This window comes from Coturnix japonica, chromosome 8 (genome assembly GCF_001577835.2).
Source record: "Coturnix japonica isolate 7356 chromosome 8, Coturnix japonica 2.1, whole genome shotgun sequence".
Classification (NCBI taxonomy): Eukaryota; Metazoa; Chordata; class Aves; order Galliformes; family Phasianidae; genus Coturnix; species Coturnix japonica.
In genome coordinates this window covers 8,001,365-8,021,187 of record NC_029523.1, presented here as the reverse complement: position 1 = coordinate 8,021,187, position 19,823 = coordinate 8,001,365, and the positions used below count along the sequence as shown (strand labels likewise).

Genomic DNA, 19,823 nt, shown 5'->3' with positions numbered 1-19,823 from the left:
CACTTCTACCACTTGCGCCACAGGGGGGATTCGAACTCCGGGCCCCAGTGTTGCAAGGCGGCGTCTTTAACCACTGCGCCACCGGGGCACACTTTGTTCTGTGTTTATTTCCAATAATGGTAATATAAATATCTTGAGGAATTTTTGCAAGTCTTGTCTAGCAGCGTAGTACTCCTTGGAGTTTAAATGCATATGCCAGATTTTTCCCAGTTTGGAATTAATTTCAAATAGATAAATACAGTACTTAGAAAAAGTTATATTCTTTTTTTCCCCTGCTTTAGGCAGTCATTGTACCCGAATTAAGCACTAAGACAAGAATGTGATAGCTTGCATTTTCATGTACAGAAGTCTTCCACCATTTACTACCTAGTGTGGATTTTTTTGGTATTTCATTACTTACATTAACCCACCAGATTAAAGTCAAACCTGTAAGACATCTTCCCTGAAAACAGAAAAAGGTACATTTTTTCCATTATCTCACATGAAGTTCAACTAGGGTATTGAATGCTGAGTGTTTTATCTTTCAGTTTGAAACTGTAGTTTAATACCATGGGTTATCAGTAGTGTTCTGCTTATTCACTAGTAAAATTACATACTGGATTTTGGTTTTCTGATGCTATCACTTTTTAGCACAGTTGGATGAGATAACTAGGAAACAAAAGAACAGTGCCTCAAGCCTGTGGTTCTCTCTTTTCATTATGTTGCTAGGAAAACAAGTAAGTGTTGAAAAACAGTTCTAATTTTGTGTACAACTCATTCTGACATGAACAAAAAATTGCAGCAATCCCTTCAAAATCCTGAGAAGCATCCTGATAGTGATTGATACATTATCCCTCTACCACACTGCAGGTAAATTAAAACTCACCACATCGTAAGCTTTCACAGTGCTGGTAATTTTGGAGTCAAGTTCACTACAAAGTTCAAGTTTTATTTGTTTCTTAATATTTTATTTATTAGTAAGTTTTCTATTATGCTTCTCATCTTTCACTATCCACTCTGTTTAAAAAACAAACATCTGTTTCTTGAAACACAGATCTTTGAACCATCTTCTGGCTGCCATGCACTTAGAAGTGCCAGTTGTTCACCTTTCTTGCTGAAAATGGCCTCTTCGGCCTGAACATGTACGAGCTTCCAAAAGCCAAATGTAGACCTTTCTGATACTAATGTCCTTGAACATATTTTTAAAATACAGAGTGTCTACTTTGGTGCAAAGCAAGAACTTAAAAACTATCAGGTAAAATATGGCTTAAATGGCTTAAGTGCTGTAAGATGCAAAAAACTCCTTCTACATTTATGCATCTATTTTAAAGAAAACAATAAGTTGCTCTGCCAGAGTGCATATTTAAGCCTAATGAAAACCATGCGGACCACGGGCTTTAGCTTGTCATAAAATATAAAACTGAGGAGGGAAACATTAGTTTGAACATCAGTTTCTCCAGGTCAGAAATACTTTGACTGAAGCTCCCCCATCAAACACTGCATCAGTATTTGAATTCATCCAAGGAAATAAAACATGCCAATTTCAAAACTGACTGTGTGAAAGACATTCTGGCTCTCTTAAAGCAGTACAAGTGCAGAAGAGCCAAACTGGGAGACTGAAAAAAACAAACCAACACAGCAGTGTGTTATATGCATGTGAAGAACTGACAGGCATTAAAAAAAACAATCATTCTATGATTATCTCTCTTGTTGGTATCTGTTTACAGTGTCAGACATTTTGAGTCATTCTGTTTGCATCACAGAAGCTACCTGGGATTGGCACAAACAGATACAAGTTTAACAACAACAACACTAAATTTGAGTATGAAGACTACAGAGGAACAGGATTTTCTATCTTTGTTGAGCCAATTGCACACAATGCAATGAGTTACTTCACTCATTTATAGTTAATAACATTTAAGTAAAATAACCAAGTAATCTGCTGGTGGATACTCTTTTTTCCTTCATGCTAAGAGGCAAGAGGATATAGGCAGAACAAATTTCCAAACTCAGAAAAGCAGCCCTGAAAATCTCCTTGTATATACACAACACAGTCGCCTCCTGGGTAATCTCAAGACTTCCCAGTGTGTCTCTGCATAAGGGAGACAACAGGCTGATTTGAAGCAATCAGCACCTTTGAGATAATAAACTAACTTCAGACAAAGCAACTGATTGAATTCCTGCCACCTTCAGATCAAACCTGTTGAAGGAATGTTCCAGGACCATCCCTGACAGGAATTCAAGGAAGCCCCAAAGACCCAAAGATTCTGCTGCCAGATTCTGCACAGCAGGGGCTGACAGACAAAGTTCATATCCTTATGTGTATATATACATACGTATATGTGTATATGGGTTGAGGCAGTGGTCTAGCAATTCCCATACACTTCATCTTCCAAGAAATATGATACTGAAAGTATTTAGGATGACTTTTGTTCTGATTTCAGCTGAGACATTATTAACTGATGTTTGGTTGTTGCTAAGTGATGGGTGCACACCTGGTGTGGAGCTGGGCCAATCCATTTTCCTTTTCTGCCTTACAAAAGAGTTTTTACCTCACAAGTTCTATTTTGTACCCAGTTCTCTTCCTCTTCCCACTTGGGGAGGAGTGAGCTAACAGCTGTGTGCTGCTGAGCTGCCTGATGGGTTAAGCCACTACAACTGGGCAATTTATTACATGTTATTTCATCCAGTATCACAGGTAACTGTAGCAGATTCTCATATACAGCCTTATTAGAAACTTGGGTACGTTTTATAAGTCAGAGCATGACTCATTCTTTTGAAATTAAAAAAGACTTTTATGGACTGTTTTCACATAAAAGGAAGAAAGTGTTATTTTTCCCCATCTAATATTATATCTGAAATTAACCTCCTCCAGGCAGCCCAGTATTTGGGCTTCTTCCTTAGCAGACTACTTAAAACTCAGGATAGAATGTAATAATGATCTGTTACTTATTAGAAGGGAATGAAAAAAATTCACAAATACAAATTAATAGGCTTTAGTGTTAAATTTCAAATGAAACTAGAAATTCTTAAAGGTATACCCAGAGACTGATACACCTGTGTCAACAGAATCATAACATTCTGTTATGAATGTTATGAATATATGAAAATTCCCTGTTTCAGCACATTGGTTGCAAAGATACTTGGGGGAACTTCTCCTTCTCTCTTTTTCTAAGGCAGTTTGGGTTGATACAGTGATAGAAACCATGGCTGTTTTTCTATGCAGGTCACCACAAAAGTAATGTTTCCATGGAATCCACAATAGGTAAGAATAGCACAATAACAGTATTTGACTGAGCAAATCCTCAGCTACAATACATTCTTTTACCACACAGTCACCATCATTAGCTATGCATTTTTTGGCAGTGATGAACAAGAGCCTGCATGCCATTTTTGTAAAAAGCCTGTACCAGCAGAGGTGACCCACTCTCACCATTGCTGAAATGCACCACCCACTGTCTCACTGGGCTTGCTTCCACTGGTTGGTCTCCATCCGCATTCAGTAAGCACTGATAAATGGCAAGAAGTTTCAATCTCTACTGTAGTACTGCTGACATCTGCCCCTGATGTCATGGTCCAACATAATAACACAGGAGGCATTACCTTCAGAGCTGTCATCTTAATTTCAGCTGCCCATAGTGACACAGGGAAACAGAAGCTTACTTTCCTATCTCTCCCTATCATTTTATAATCTCCCACAAGTCATGCAGAAAACTGTGACATGAGTCAAACTTTAGAAGATACTGCTGAAAACACAGGGAGGCAACCATTCCCAACAGTTATTGATCCAAAGAAGCATACTGTCACAGTATGGTTCTTATTTTTTAAAGCTGTGTGTTGGAGTCTGAAAGTAATGTGGGATTTAAGCATAACAAGCATGAAGTAGCCACTTCTTTTAAAATAGCAAGGCAAAGTAAAAGGCTGTGAAGCTGTTGACAACATGCCATATTTGGGTCATATGCTCTCTGCATTTGTCTGTGATAAGTGGAGCAAAGTCAAAATTGCCTTTCTCCAGATAGTATGGTCGCAATTGGTTGGCTGCTTTTGTTTGGTAATCAGAAAATGATTAAATTGCATCTCTAGTCAACTTCAGTTTAGACCAATAGCAATGTAACCAGGAGAGGTCTTCTGTTTGGAGAGCATGGGGCCTATGCCAATTTCATGCAGAACAGCAGTTTTTCTTCAGTTCTCTCCCGGTATTCTGGACAGAACTGCTGGATCCCAACAATACAGCGCTGTGCCTGTTGAAATATCAACTCCCAGAGAAAGCAAAAGAACATCCACCTTCTTTAATCTGCTGAATCCTATGCATGTTTGCTTGTGATTCATTGCTCATTCTTCTCAGAGGCCAAGACATGAATTTTTGTTTTTGTGGGTATGTGGTTTCTTTCTTTTTTTTTTTTTTTTTTTTTTTTTTTTTTTTTTTTTTTTTTTTTTTGGGGGGGGGTTTTTTTTTTTTTTTTTTTTTTTTCAATTTCTTTTTGTTTGTTTGTTTTGGGGTGTGGTTTTTTTTTGTTTTTGTTTTTTGTTGGTTTTTTTTTGCTTTTTGTTTGATTGATTTGTTTTTGCCTTAGCAGAACATTATTTAAAATGGTGAAAAAACATACTCTGCTTTTCTCTGAAATACTATTCTCCACCTTGTTTATGACTTCAATTTTATCAGTTTTTCCTACTGAAATACATATGGAAAAAAAGGATTAAAAGAAAACATTCATCTCTAAGAAGGGAATGAGAGGTTCAGCCAAATAAAGACTGCTTACCCTTTCCTAGCTCCCCTGGCAAGTTAGGAATCCAGTCTTTTCAGAAGGACACATTTTCCTTTTCCTTAGAGTGCCGTAGAGGCACTGGACAGACCCTATACCTGGAATCTCATGGGACTGTGATCCTACAAAGAGCTCTGCCTATGGAGCTGCTTCTCTCCAGATCTAAGTCTTATCACCATCTTCTTACAGCAGCTTCTAACACTCGTTCAATTCAGGCCATAGTAGCATATCTTTATGATGTACCTTCCAATGCATGGAGTCAACATTCTTCATCCAGAAAAAGTCAGCTGGAATTGACCTTCAAAGACCACCTAGTCCAAAAGATATTAATTTGTTTTCACGTGTATGTAAACATTACCAAAAAATGACATAGCATTTAAATTTCATTTGAAATCATTAAAGGATGGCTAAATGCAGAACAGACACTTTCAGTAGTCCCTCCCCATATCTTAAGGTTCAGGCTTTTTTTTTTTGAACAGTACATAATTCAATTTCTGTACTTCAGATAGAGTGAGGACAAGCTGCTGAACCTCAGGCATCAAATGAATTACTGATTTAATAATTACTCCTTAGACACTCATAATTCTTCAGTGCTGCATTTTCAACGTACTGTGAACTACCTATCTCATAAAAAATGGTTCACGATGTTGATTGCACTTAATATCTGACTTCACACTTCCTACAGAAAATTAATTAAATCTATAATGGTTTCTCCCAGGGAAACACTTTTGCACAGAAAACATATCCTAATGGTAGCATAATGGAAAATTTATTGAGTAATTTTGCATCAGTAAACAAAAACAGTGGACTGAAAATTATTCATGTACACAAGACTAAGATGAGGCAAAGGACATCCAAATTGATCTAAATTTACAAATGTTTTCCAGATAAGAACACAAAAGAATAAAACATTTGAAAGCTTAAATTGGGCAGCTTTTCTCTTCTATCTTTATCTGTAGCAACTTCGAGAATCTGATTATCAGGATAAGGAATTCAAACCAAACACAAATAAAGGACATACATAAAATATCTTTCCCTCAAAGTGCATGATGGCACCAACTCACCCAAAAGAAAACTATACATTAGGCATGGAGTTATAGGAAATAATACATGGTGCTGTCAAATTAAAACAAGTAAAGAAAGCATTAGGATATAATAGAATCATAGAATGGCTTGGGTTGGAATGGACTTTAAAAGACCATCCAGTTTCAACTCCATGCAAACCACATATAAATGTATTTGGATTACCATCACTCTAAGAGGGTGTCTTCAGAGAGTCTTAGAATAATTAATTTAGCTAGACACCTTCAGAATACATTTCATATTAAATGTCAGAGGAAAACCTCATGTTTCTGTTAACATATGTGCATAGACATTCATAACATCACCTCCAATCTGTTGGTGTGCATGACAGGCTGACCTTCAAACTCAGTTTGCTGTTCCTTAGTAAATATATATATTTTTGTAAGCTTGGAAACAATTTCCTTTTTTCATTTCAAGGGACCAAAGATCCAGCACAACAAAATTTTCGCATGGAATGTGCTATATGGAAAAAAAATGGACATAAACCCCAAAAAAACAATGGATGCTGAAGTCTGACATTCTTTCTCTACTCGCTCTCCAGATGTAACTCCATGTGGATTTTGACATACCTAATTCCATGGCACCTGCAGTGAGCAAGACCTTCTTTATATCTGTGCAGCATAGGCTGCTCCTTAATTTGAGGAATCAGTTTAGATGCCATGGAGGATTTATACTCAGTACTAGGCCTAAATGAAATAGAGTCCTTTCCCTTCTCTTTCTGAACCGTACTACCCAGCCACAGCTTTCTCTGTCTCTCTGGCCAGTTCAAATCCACCAGGAGCTGACCAGTTATGCAAATCAGATGGACTATTTTCATGGCTCTTATCACTACTGAGCATCTTTTGTTTGTTGAGACTGTCAAATCATTCAACTTTCCAACACTTTTAATGATGTTATAGTGAAGTTACCAGAAGAAGGTTACACAATGCTAGCGTGGTTTCTGCAATTTCTGGCTGGAGTCTTCTATTCATTTTGAAGTTCCCCTCTCTTCACATGGACAGAGCTCTCAAGAAGCTGCCAGTCATCCAATAAACCTGAGTCAGAAGTAAACGATATGTCTGGGTTTATTTACTACTTAATTTATCTTTTCCTGTTACTTTTGTAGTGAGATTTTCTTCTGAGGTAAATAAGCACTGGAAGTGAGCTGAGAAAATAAGACTTCAAATAGATGTAGATGAAACATAAAAAAAGGAGACAAATTGCAGTGACATCCAGGTGAAAGATAACATTTCTTCCTGAGGCAGCAGGACAGCTTCCTTGACTACACTGACCATACACCATTACCTGCTGCTCTGTATTTGCAGAGATGTTCACAGAATTTAAAACAAGAAAACAAACACACACACACACACACACACAAAAGCCAAAAAACCCCAACAACTCGGGGAAGTGTAAATTACACTTAAATTAAAGAATCTTTTCATCATTTTCAGACTTATGTAAAAGACCATGTCTTTATAACTATCGGTTACTTTCCTTTATGATTAGCATCTCGTTGTCAAAGCTCATGGAAACTCAAAAGATGTGCATTCATCTGACTACAGAACTGAGCTCTCTTTGGACACACTTAACTAAACGTACATTTTACTTTAAATAATAACACTTTGGATGATGTATTTTTCCAATCTACTTCAGTGCGGAATTTTACAACACAAAACATAAAGACTGTGGATCTATCTGTGAATTAAAATATTTTAGAATATCACAGAATATTTCTGATAATGCTATTGGGACTGCCAATTGAAAATGTTTTATGCCTGAGTTTGGTGGCATTGTGCTTTCTTCCATGTCAAAAAGCCAGCCTATACAGACACCACTCTGTGAGGACGGTGATCTCACTGGGATAGTAATTAAATCTGATACCTAGAGGAGCTCCTAGGGCTTGAAGCCACCTAGATTATAACCTCCAGTGCAAACAGGGTATGTGAATTTACTGGTCTTCTTGGGTGCATTTAATACTCCTGTGGCCAATGGTTACCCAAGTAAGAACTTTAAATAGATCTCATTCGATTCTTCCTTTACAGGTTGCCCCAGAAGTAGATGTTTAATAATTGCCATGCAACACTGAGAATATATCCTCAAATAATCTGTAGGCAGTTACCCAGCAATTTATTAACAACAAAGAGAATGAACAGTAACATACTGTAATATTAGCTGCATATGTTTTTATAAATTAACACAGGCAAGTCATACTTAGAAATTACAGAATCACAGAATCACCCAGGTTGGAAGGGACCTCAAGGATCATGTAGTTCCAACCCCCCTGCCTAGCAGGGCCACCAAATCACCAAGCTTGATGATCTCTAGAGGTCCCTTCCAACCCCTACAATTCTGTGATTCTGTGATAAAAGTCCAACCTTACGTTTTTTAGAAAAGGAGGGAATCGGCAGATATTTCTACTATTAAATCTGCAGACTAAAGCACAATCAAACCTAAAATTTCTTTTAAGAAGCAAAGAGTATTTAAGTATATTTTGCAGTCCATAAAAAGGTTAAGAACATATTATTTTCTCCGGCCCATAATTTCTGAGAAAGACATCATTCTTTAATATCCTTTGCTACAGAATTCCCTATAATGTTGTAAAAACTTGAGATTATTCATATGAACTATTCAGGCAGCCATGAAAGGATGCAATATCTCTGATTCTAGGTCAGGCAATATTCTTTAGACAGCCTTATTACTGATGCTTTGTCCTCAGCTCTTCTGGGTGTATCCTGGGTGTATATGGACCTCTTAAGGACTAAAAACTTAATTTGCTCTGCTAAGACATAGGGGCATTTTGTCAATATTTTAAGAACCAATACCAAATTCTATGAGAAAGCAGTTTTAAAAGAGTATCTTTGGGCTAGTTTGCAAGATTTTATCCTATGGTGAGGGGGTCACAAGTGTCAAGTCCTAAATTGGCTCAAATTGAACAGCTGCAGAAGTTAGTTTCAGATATTAGTTCCGCGTCTTAAATGTGTAACCTTTTTTACATCTACATGCCAGTTAACTAGCAAAAGGCTTTTCTGTTAACAAAGCATACAACTTAATATGCCTTTGTGAATTCCTGCAAGAATTAACCAGTCAAGAACTAACAAGATCTTTTCTGAATCAACATTCTCCTACTGAGAGTCCCTCAGCAGCGGCATTCCTGTGGTGCTTTCATCTTTATGACTAAAGACATGTGGGTATTTCAGAGATGCTGAATAAGGACAAAACATTTGCAGAAACGAATTTTCACACAGTGATGTGCAGAAGCTTGATAACGTATTCTAGACACAGTGACAGATACAGTAGCTCACAAACAGCCTAATGAAGCTGGGGACAGCCAACCACTACAAAGCCTTTCTAAAGGAGGAAATACTCAGTAACTGCAGAATTACTTCAACCAGATATTTACCAACCTGTCTCACTGGGAAAAATAGTTGGGATGAGTAAAGCCACTACAGGGCTGTTACTACACACCCAAAGGGTACAGACAGTAGTAATTATGATTTCATACAGCAATTAACTAAATTTCTGGTGCAATGGGGGAAAAAATTGATGTTCCAAGAATGTCATGTTTTATGGAACTCAAAACACATCTAAAAAGAACAGAACTAAAAGCAATGAGAGATCTTACTTATTGAGGCATCAGTACTTTCAGGACAGACTGCAATTCAACTTGATAGACGTGGAGATGCATGTAATACTACAACACCAACCAGTAACCTCCTTGCAGATAAATAACCAATCACTAGCAAAGACATATTTCCATATGCTTTGTTCCTCTTTCCCCTACACTAAATCATTTCTCCACATCAGCTTCATAATTAACATGCTTTATAATTCTTCAGGATGAGAATTTTGGAAATATACTTCAAAATGTTTCTACCATTTTAAAATGAACGTGAGTATTGTAGAATCATAGAATCATAGGATGGCCAGGATTGCAAAGGACCACAATGATCAGTTTCAACCCATTCATCAAATGGTTTCAACCCCCTTCCTATATGCAGGTTCACCAACCAGCAGCCCAGGCTGCCCAGAGCCACATCCAGCCTGGCCTAGAATGCCTGCAGGGATAAGGCATCCACAGCCTCCTTGGGCAACCTGTTCCAGTGCGCCACCACCCTCTGTGTGTGAAAAACTTCCTCCTAATATCCAGCCTCCCCCCATCTGTTTAAAACCATTCCCTCTTGTCCTATCACTGTCCACCCTCATAAACAGCCATTCCTCCTCCAGTTTATATGCTCCCTTTAAGTACTGGAACTCAAGATTGCAATCTGGACTGCTGGTATGTTTATGATAAGGTACTGTAATATCTTGTTAAAAGCTCTTGCCACAATCAAGAATACTTTTTAGAAAAACTTTAATAATTTTTTAGTTTCAGAACTGAAATGAAATTTCAGTATGAAGACATGAAAATCTCAAGAGATCAAAGCCTGTAATTGGAGAAGAATTTGTGCATTTATTTTGTTGTGATATTTGATATGATATTGCACAAATATACTTTACTAAGCTTAGCTGAAAAACAAATCTGCAAGCTGATTTTATCAGGAAATGTACAGTGCTCATCTCTCGTGGTGTCCAGTGATTGTGATGGAAAGCATTCTAAGTAATTCCATAGATAGATGATTGTCCCCTTCACCTGTGAACCATCAACACAAAAATGTCACACAGTGTGTATGTATTCATACAAATAACATACAAACACGCCTGTATGTAGACTCAACTACACTACAAGACCAATTCTGATTATGTTATGTACATATATATTACATATATACAGGCTTTTATCACGTAATGAAATTTGTTAATGATAAACATGCTCAACACATCATTTCATCCAATTAAAAGTTCAAATAATTTTTGCAGCATACATTGTTTAACTGCATTACTGCTGATTTGTAAGACAAACAGCTTATCTGATCTTCCTTCCAATCTGCAGACCTGCTGGCACCACATTTCCCTGGTTTTTATCTATCATTTTGACTTCACAAAAATGCTCTGGTAACGACATTGTTTGTGCAGAGACCTCTTCTCCATGCACTCAACTTCCTAAATTCTTCTGCTTGTAGCAGTGGGATCTTTTTAAAGGCTCAAGCAACAAATGAAAATGTTTGATTAGTAAGAAATTAAGATTCTCTGTAGTAAGTGCATATGATCGTTCTATCCTCTAGGGTAGCTCCAAGGATTTGATTTTAAAATACTAGTACTTTTGCAGAGATATGAAGACAACTAAAACTAAGTTTCTGGATTTTTTTACATTTTTATACTTCAAACATAATTTGCTACCATGATAAGAAATGTAAGTCTTTTATTACATCCAGTACAGAATTAAAGTGGGTAAAACTGATAACCAGACAAAACAAATTCTTTGAACAACACAGAGATCTGATTAAGAGAGCAGCTCACAGCTGATATGGAAAAGCATGATATCCTTGATTTGCAACTGCAACAAATACAGTCTTACTTTTACAGCTATGCCACTATTAACCCGTGAGATCAAATTAACAGGTAGCTAAAGAGCCTGTGAGAATGGACAGATTACAATGATAGCACTTTTGTGCGTTTGGGAATTTAGTGTCCACGTAAAACTCATTAATCTGTGCAAAAGAAAACTGAGCTGCTGAAATATGATCAGCTGTGGTGGAATTAGTTGAATGGGCCAAATTTATCATATCATTTCAAGTCTTGCTGTAAACAAACAATGATGTAGTCAGTCTTTTCATCAGTGAACTCTGAAATGAATCTTTTTAAGGATTTCAGACGATCAAGCAGCTGTTTTATATTTCCAGCTAACCAGGGAAAAGATCCATGCTAGATGAACACCGAGTGTCTTTCTTACACATAAATTTGCTGATGCAAAATGCAAACTTTGGCCATATTTATTAGTGAATATGTCACAGACGATCTGTTAAGAATATGTTCCCTGTCATTTAGTCAGTTGTTCCTGTAAAACCTAATTTGAGATGGTATCGGTTTAGACTTCTATTTTCTTCTTTCAGCATCCTCTGAGTCTTGAGTAGTCAGAAGTCAATGACTGTGCAGCTTCTAATATAAATACTGCCCTACAACATAAGTTCTGCGTCCACAGGAGACTTATTTCAAGGTAGCACTTCAAATGACCTGCTGTACATTATTCTGCCTGCTCTGAACATCACTTGAAGGTTATTTTCTAGTGAAGTTTTATGGTCAGACTGAAACCCTTTCAAGCAGGCTTTCTAAAACAGAACCAAGGACATGCCTTGCAACAGTGTGCTCAATAAGGTCAGATTCTTGAATGGGACAAGGGTTAAATTGACTTGTTGGAGCTCTTCCAGCACAAGATGGCTATTTTCTAAGTTCTAAGACACACACTAGGAAGCAAGACTTAGATTCACCTTTTGTATCCCATCTTGTAACTAGGGGAGAAGGCTTTATTTTTAACTGCACCCTGCAGCAATATGTCACCTGCACAATCCCATCAGTAACTCACTGAGACACATCACACTCAAATATCCATCATTTATTTCCCAGTCTCCTTGTTTATGCATGTGTTTATAGGCAAGTGCAAATATTTCTGCCTCCTGTGTCTGGAAGTAGCATGTCAGAATCTAAACAGGGCTTCATCATTTAAAGCAATTACTCCTGTTTCTGCCCACAGAAACTTACAGCAACAAAATCTTTAGCCAGGTAGACCAAAAAGACCAGTTTTGGCCTAGGAATACTAAAATCCAGGTTGAGCTACCAGGTCCATTTCTGATAGAGCTGAGTTTCAAAATTAATCTCCTTAACCTTGCTATAAAATCTCAGATAGGAATAATGACTTAAGTAGTATTTGTTTGTTTTTCTTCTATACATACCTCACTTCTGGCAGGAAAACAAAACAAGGTTGTATATAGATATGCTTATCTAACAACAACTCTTCTAATTAGTGAAAGTCATTAATCTGTAATGCCAATTTTAAAAATACGTAAGAAGGTAATAGATGCAAAACGATGAGTAGAAAGGGGGCAGGGGAAGAAATTCTGCTGAAGACAGCACGAGTTGCACTCCAACATATAACTCGCAAAGTAAATAATAAGGGGCTACTTTGTGAACTGTATTTTGATTAAACAAGTTAAAAAGAGACAGACAAGGAGATAAGGAGGATTGCTCAGATCTCCAGTTTCTTCAAAAATGCTGAATTTGTAAACACTCAAGCAAGTCAATAAAATGAATTAAACACAAATTCAAGCACAAAGTGGCTGAAGGAGGGACTGCGAGGCTAAGTTTCAGATACGTTGTTATTTAGGAATTTCTACTGTTTATACTTTCCAGATTCACCCTTCCTGGTGTCGGTATTTTTGTTATTGACAATAAAGCCCCACACAGCTCCCCAAACAATTTATGTTCTGAAGGCTCTAAGAATACAGTAAAACCTAGTCATCAGGTTTCCACAGAGATGCTATTAAGCTCTTCAAGATATTCATTTTATCTCCTAAACTCAGTGGCTGGGGAGTGGGATTGGTTCTCATCAGCGAACAGGTGACAGATGTATCCAGTCTAACCCTTGATGTATTGCACTGCCTACTGAATTTTCTTGATAGAAGCTTGAGTGGTGATGTATTATAGATCTGTGACCAAAAGAATGGTGATAACGCACCAATATTTCAGCTATTGCTGCACAGTGTTTGCAGCAGGATCTTCTCTGCTTCTCATTTTGCCTAACAGTGAGCAGATTGGAAAATAAACAACTTCCCATTTTCCACTGGGTGAGGCAAGGAGGAAGTGAGCAGGTTGCAGTGCAGTGCATAGCTGCCCAATAGGTTCAAACTGCAACACGCATAAATGTAACACATCCCAAAAATAAAGGTGTGCTTCTCCCATAAATCATTCCTTTTCTTGATGGAGTTGGACCAGCAAACAGTGTCTTGACTCTTTTCCCCAGAAATCTCTTAGACAACTTGCTATCTGTTATCTGTATACTTCTCACTAGGTTACCAAAGCACAGCTGACCTGGCAAGATGATTCACAGTGCTGCCATCAGATATCTGCCAGATTTGTCTACTTCCCACATATTTCCTACCTCTGAAATCCAGCTATTCCTCAGCATTGTCTGTAACTTCTGTCATCCTCCCTCTGTTAATTCTCATCTCCAGGAATATCTGATGGTACATTAATGTTTTTGTTTACATAACTTCATTAATATTTTACTTTTTTTTTTTTCTTATTTAGATAAAAGAGTTGGATTAATTTATACTTTTAAAATAATTTTGTAAACTACAAGAAAAGTTTACATTTGAATCCTTCCACTTCCCCTAAAACTCTGTCATTTTGTCTCACCCAATGCAAAGTAATATCTTCAGATTTTAGCCTTCTTTTCTGTTTCCAGAAAGACTGAATTATCAATAACAATTATTAACATTACTGCTATGCTCTTGTCAGTTGTCAGTATAGGAAGAATGAATTTACTCTGCTCTAAAACAGCTTAGAAGACCTTTCCAAGTAGAGCTGAATAGAACACCACGTGGGGAAAAAACAAAGTTAGTGAAAAGTTACTTAGCACTGTATAACAATATCAGCAAGTTATAAGCTCTCATTTATTGAACAAAATGTATTTCTCCTTTTAAAAGTGCATTTTCCCTCAAGGGTCTGTCTTGGGACCGGTGCTCTTTAACATCTTTATTAATGACATCGATGAGGGAATGGAGTGCACCCTCAGCAAGTTTGCTGATGACACCAAGCTGAGTGGTGCAGTCGATACGGTGGAGGGAACGGATGCCATTCAGAGGGACCTTGACAGGCTGGAAAGCTGGGCTCGGGTGAACCTAATGAGGTTCAACACGGCAAAGTGCAAGGTTTTGCACTTGGGCCGGAAGAACCCCAGGCACCTGTACAGGCTGGGAGGAGTTGTCCTTGAGAGCAGCTTGGCAGAGAAAGACCTAGGGGTCCTGGTGGACGAGAAACTTAACATGAGCCAGCAGTGCGCTCTGGCAGCCCGGAAAGCAAATGGGATCCTGGACTCCATCAGGAGAGGGGTGGTCAGCAGGGATAGGGAGGTGATTGTCCCTCTCTACTCTGCTCTTGTGGGGCCCCATCTGGAGTACTGTGTCCAGGTGTGGTGCCCTCAGTACAAAAAAGACATGGAGATTTTGGAAAGGGTCCAGAGGAAGGCCACAAAGATGATCGGGGGCTGGAGCACCTCCCCTATGAGGACAGGCTGAGGGAGTTGGGTTTGTTCAGCCTGGAGAAGAGAAGGTTGCGGGGTGACCTCATTGCAGCCTTTCAATACCTGAAGGGAACTTACTCCCAGGAGGGGAGTAAATTCTTCGAAAGGGCTGATAATAGCAGGACTAAAGGAAATGGTTTTAAGTTAAAAGAGGGAAGATTTAGGTTGGATGTTAGGGGGAAGTTCTTTACTAGGAGAGTGGTTAGGTCCTGGAACAGGCTGCCCAGGGAGGTTGTGGATGCCCCGTCCTTGGAGGTGTTCAAGACCAGGTTGGACGGGGCCCTGGGCAACCTGATCTAGTAAAGGTGTATGTTTGGTGGCCCTGCTAGGCAGGGGGGTTGGAGCTACATGATCGTTGAAGTCCCTTCCAACCCGGGTCATTCTGTGATTCTGTGATTCTGTGTTTTATTGACACTGAAATGCCTCGTGGAAAAGTGAACTACTTTTGCAGAAGAGAAGGTGTTGACAACCTGACCTGTTTAAAACTTTGGAAAAACAACTTGTTTATTTATTACAGGATAAAGAAAGAATGTTCTAGAAAGTTAAACACCACCACAAGCAAAGCAACAAGCGAGGTTGGGGCAGGAAGGAAATGGTCTAATGAATGGTCTCATACATGACCCTTAGGTAGAATTATCACTGAAAAAAAGGTCATCCTCTTACCAAAATAAACACATTTCCCAAATAGTCCAGTACGCTGAATTCCCCATGTAGTAACACATACAATAATTTTTAATGGCAGCTTCTAGAATGTTTCACCAAGAAAAGAAGGCATGTGGATGGGGCAGAAATACCTGGCAAGTATCTCAGCACTGCACAGCCATTCACCCCCTGTCCCTCCCAGTTGGACAAGGAAGAGAACCAGAAAAAAAACACCCACAGAGTAGAACTTGTGGGTTGGGATAATAAATATTTACTAAGACTGGAAAGAAAGAGAAAATGATAGTCATGATAATTACATAGTAAATATAAACCAAGCAAGTGATGCACAAGCAATTACTCACCACCCACCAACTGAAGCCCAGTCCATCCTCAAGCAGCAGCTGGCAAATCCTCTGTTTTCAAGTTTTTCTTGCATGACTCTATATAAGATGGAAGATAAGAGATGGGAAGCTGAGAAACTGAAACGTCCTTGGCTATGTACAGCACCACTCATGAGCAACTAAAACATCACTGTGTTACCAACATTATTTTTCTCCTGAAGCCAAAACACAGCATCACACCAGACAATATGAAGGGAAAATTGACTGACACAGCTGAAACCAGAACAGCTGCAAAGAAAGCTAATGTTATCCTGGGTTGCTTTAGACAAAGCCTTGTCAGTGAAGTTCTCCTCCCCCTCTACTCAGCACTTGTGAGGCTGTATCTGGAGTGCTGTCCTCTGCACTCCCCAGTACAAGAGACAAGGACATACTGCAGAGAATCCCCACTAAGACAGTAAAAGGGCTGGAGCATCTATCCCATAGACTCCTGCCAGAGTTCAGGAAGACAACACTCTTAAACTATATTGTTTAATTCTTAGGTAGTCCTGTAAGCAGGAGATGGACTTAATCATCCTTATGGGCCCCTTCCAATGCAGAATATGATTCTACTAAAGTCTGAGAGACCTTGGGCTGGAAAAGAGAATGCTTGAGGCAATCTCATCAATTAGCACCTTAAGGGAGAGTGAACACAGCATTATGTCAGGCTCTTTCAGCAGTGCCAGGACAAAAGGCAGTGCTAAGTTCCATCAGAACATCAAGAAAGTTTTTGTTGGGAGGATGACCAAGAAGTGGCACAGAGTGCTCAGAGAGTTCCTGGATGCTCCCTCCTGGGCAACCTGCTCTAAGTGGATGAATTTGCGCTTGGAGTGTTGGAGCAGATGACCTCCAGAGGCCCCTTCCAACCTCAACCATTCTGCAACACTGTGATAGTGGCAGGATAAAAGCAATGAAAAATCAATAGTGGTAATTCACTGGAAAGTATATATATATATATATGCAATAAAAAGCTAATTTTCTCAAAGGTGAAAAAGGAAGGTCACACCTTGAAATTCTGCAGGCTCGTGGACTCTATGGGAGAATGGAAAGAGTAAAGAATATGAAATCCTACAAAAGAACCTGTGAAGTCAGGTCTTTATCTGAATTAATTTACACAACTTCAGTTCTCAGCTGATCCTGTTGGTATTGGCCAGTTTAAAATCCCCACATTTACTGCATCTTCTGTCCCATGGAGCCAAAGCTCTCACGTTAAAAATTAGGGTATCACACACAAGAAGTAAATATGCTGCACAAGAAAACTGAAGTGCACTGTGCTTTCTAACAGGTAATATGGAAATGAGCATCACACGACAGTCTAAAACTGTAACACCTACACCAATTGCTGTGCAGTCAATATAACCCACAGCACTACATAATACTGCTGAATCAGATGCTTAGAAATACCTAATGGCTGTTAAGCCTTTTTGATTGTCTAACTTTATCACTGGGTAATATAAGTGCCTGTAAATATCCTAATTACAAAGCTATTAATGAAATATGCAAGTTTGTTGCCTATCAGCATATGTAATGAAATAAAAGTGATTAGCTGCAAGTGCTGTCACCAGTTTCCCGTAATAAACAGAACAATAATGGAATTTTCTAAGCGTCCCCTATCTCCCCAAATACCTATTTGAAATTAAACAACATGAGCTCTCTTCTTCAGTAACTCGGCCACGTCTTAATTCAGTGAGTCTCCTCTGTGTGCTCACTCCTGCTACAGTAATTTTAGTACAAGGAAAAGCATAAGGTTGTTTAAAGGGGCAGAAGATGAACAGCTTTATTGTTTCCTACTGATTGAACACATAGCTATCAACTCCTTCAAGTTTAATTTAATTAGTAGGAAATCAGCAAAAGCCCAGCAAGTATTCAGCAAATATTTCCGATTTCCACATGGAAAATCAAAATGCGGCCTTCTCTCTACTGGCACCAGCTGTACTGCAACTACCAGGCCTCTACCTATGGTGGGCTGGCAGCTCATGTCAGTGAGAAGACATGGTGGGAAAAACCTCGTGGGCTGAGAAGACAGCCAGGTGACTGACAACACCATCACAGGCAAAACGGGCTCAGCCTACAGAAGATGAATTAATGCTTACTGAGAACAGGCGCGAGCAATGAGGAATGAAACAATCTGAAAGCACCTTACATCCATCCAGGCTCTTCCACCTCCTCCCCCAGAGGAGCAGCAGCAGAACGGAGGCCGTGGCCGACCCGTTCCGCCCGCCCAGCCCCACCGCTCAGTGCTCATTCCGCTCTCACTCCGTCTTCCCAATACAGCCCGATGGCCTCCGACGGGTCACGACTCTTCAGGCACTGCTCCAGCACTGCCCGGCAGCCCGCCCAGCCCTCCCGCCTCACTTCGGGCCCCTCTCCACGGCCACAGCTCAGGCCCGGGGCTGCTCCTGCTGGCACAACATGGCTGCCGCCTCCTGCAGGCACAACATGGCTGCTGCCTCCTGCAGGCACAACATGGCTGCCACCTCCTGCAGGCCATGGCTGCAGGGGAGATCTGTGGCCTGGTACTGGAGACAGAAACGTTCTTCAGTTTTCAATGTGAAAACGAGGAGGAGGTGGACTGTTGAGAGAAGTTATAGAAATAACTTCCAGTTACCTGGGAAGGGCCTCCCCACTCCCCAATGGTATTAGCAGTGCATTCCTTCTGTCAGAGAGACCTTACGATGATGATGAGGATCTGCTCCGACATGCTTCTCTTGAGTGTCCTGTTTAGGGCTGGGTTCATTAGAGGGTTATTTTTCTACTAATAGCTGGTGTGCTGCTGTGCTTTGGATTTGGGATGATAATAATGCCGGTTCCAGCTATTGCTGGGGTGGGCTCTGCTCAGGGCTGATTTGTAAGCTTTAGGATAGAGACAAGTGTGAGCATAACACCAAAACCAAACCAAAACAAAAAGCAACAGTCCACAAAGAAGCTTTCTATGTAGGAAAACTTTTATTCTGGTGATTTTCACTGTTATTAATGAGGCTTTTCTGTGCTGATTATATATTGTTTGAGCTACCAAAACAGCTAGACTATTAAAACTTTATTAGAGTGTTAAAACATTAATCAGACTAATCATAATTTTTTTTTTTTTTTTCCAGTCCATAATGCGTGTATTCTGTGTTCCTTTTGCCTGTAACAAGATATATATATATATATCCCTCTCCTACTCCTTTTTTCTTTCAGGTGAACCTATATGTTCTACAGAGTGCCCTGAGCAGTCTGCACTAACCAGATTCCTTGCAGAGGGGTAGAACTATTTGGCACAGCTTTGGTAAATACACCATAATCTAGGTAGTTGTTAAAGTGGTACTATGCACATTTTCCTCAGCACACCCTGAAACTATTTGACGGAATGCCTCTGAGAAGTAAACGCTCACATGTACCAGAGGAACATACCATTCTTACCCTCAGGCCTGTAGGGATGAAGGAATGCTTTTTTCTTAAGAAAGCATTGCCTCTGAGTTGTGGAGGTAATTGTGTTCCTCCTGTGTGTGTGGACACTGAAATCAACAATAAATTCCTACTGGCATCAATGCAATGAAGTGAATAGGATACCCATGAACGAACACTGGGAGGCTAGTATACTAATTAAAACTATAATTGTCACAAAAAGAAAGTTGGAGACTATCCAATTAGATGCTTTCTCGTTAAGAACAAAAGAAAATATGATACATGCACTATTTAGCTATTGCATATGCATATTAACTACATGAGACTGAAATACCCCACATTTCTAGCAATAGAAATGGGAGTGGGAAATGGGAGCTATTGAGAACCCAGATGATCATGCCAGCAGATCATGAAACCCAAAAGTGAAGGATTTTC

The 19,823-nt window shown here is 39.3% G+C and overlaps 1 long non-coding RNA gene across 2 annotated transcripts; it reads right to left on the bottom strand.

Moving 5' to 3' along the window:
* Positions 1 to 5,318: 5,318 nt before the first annotated feature.
* Positions 5,319 to 18,425, bottom strand: LOC107317313. 2 transcript variants are annotated; one of them, XR_001556812.2, is made up of 3 exons: positions 18,140 to 18,425; positions 15,987 to 16,064; positions 5,319 to 6,859 (listed from the first exon to the last, which is right to left on the bottom strand). It is a non-coding gene; the product is annotated as an uncharacterized LOC107317313 (long non-coding RNA). The 2 variants fall into 2 exon arrangements; XR_004308255.1 differs by lacking the exon at positions 5,319 to 6,859 and adding an exon at positions 10,261 to 10,437.
* Positions 18,426 to 19,823: the final 1,398 nt, after the last annotated feature.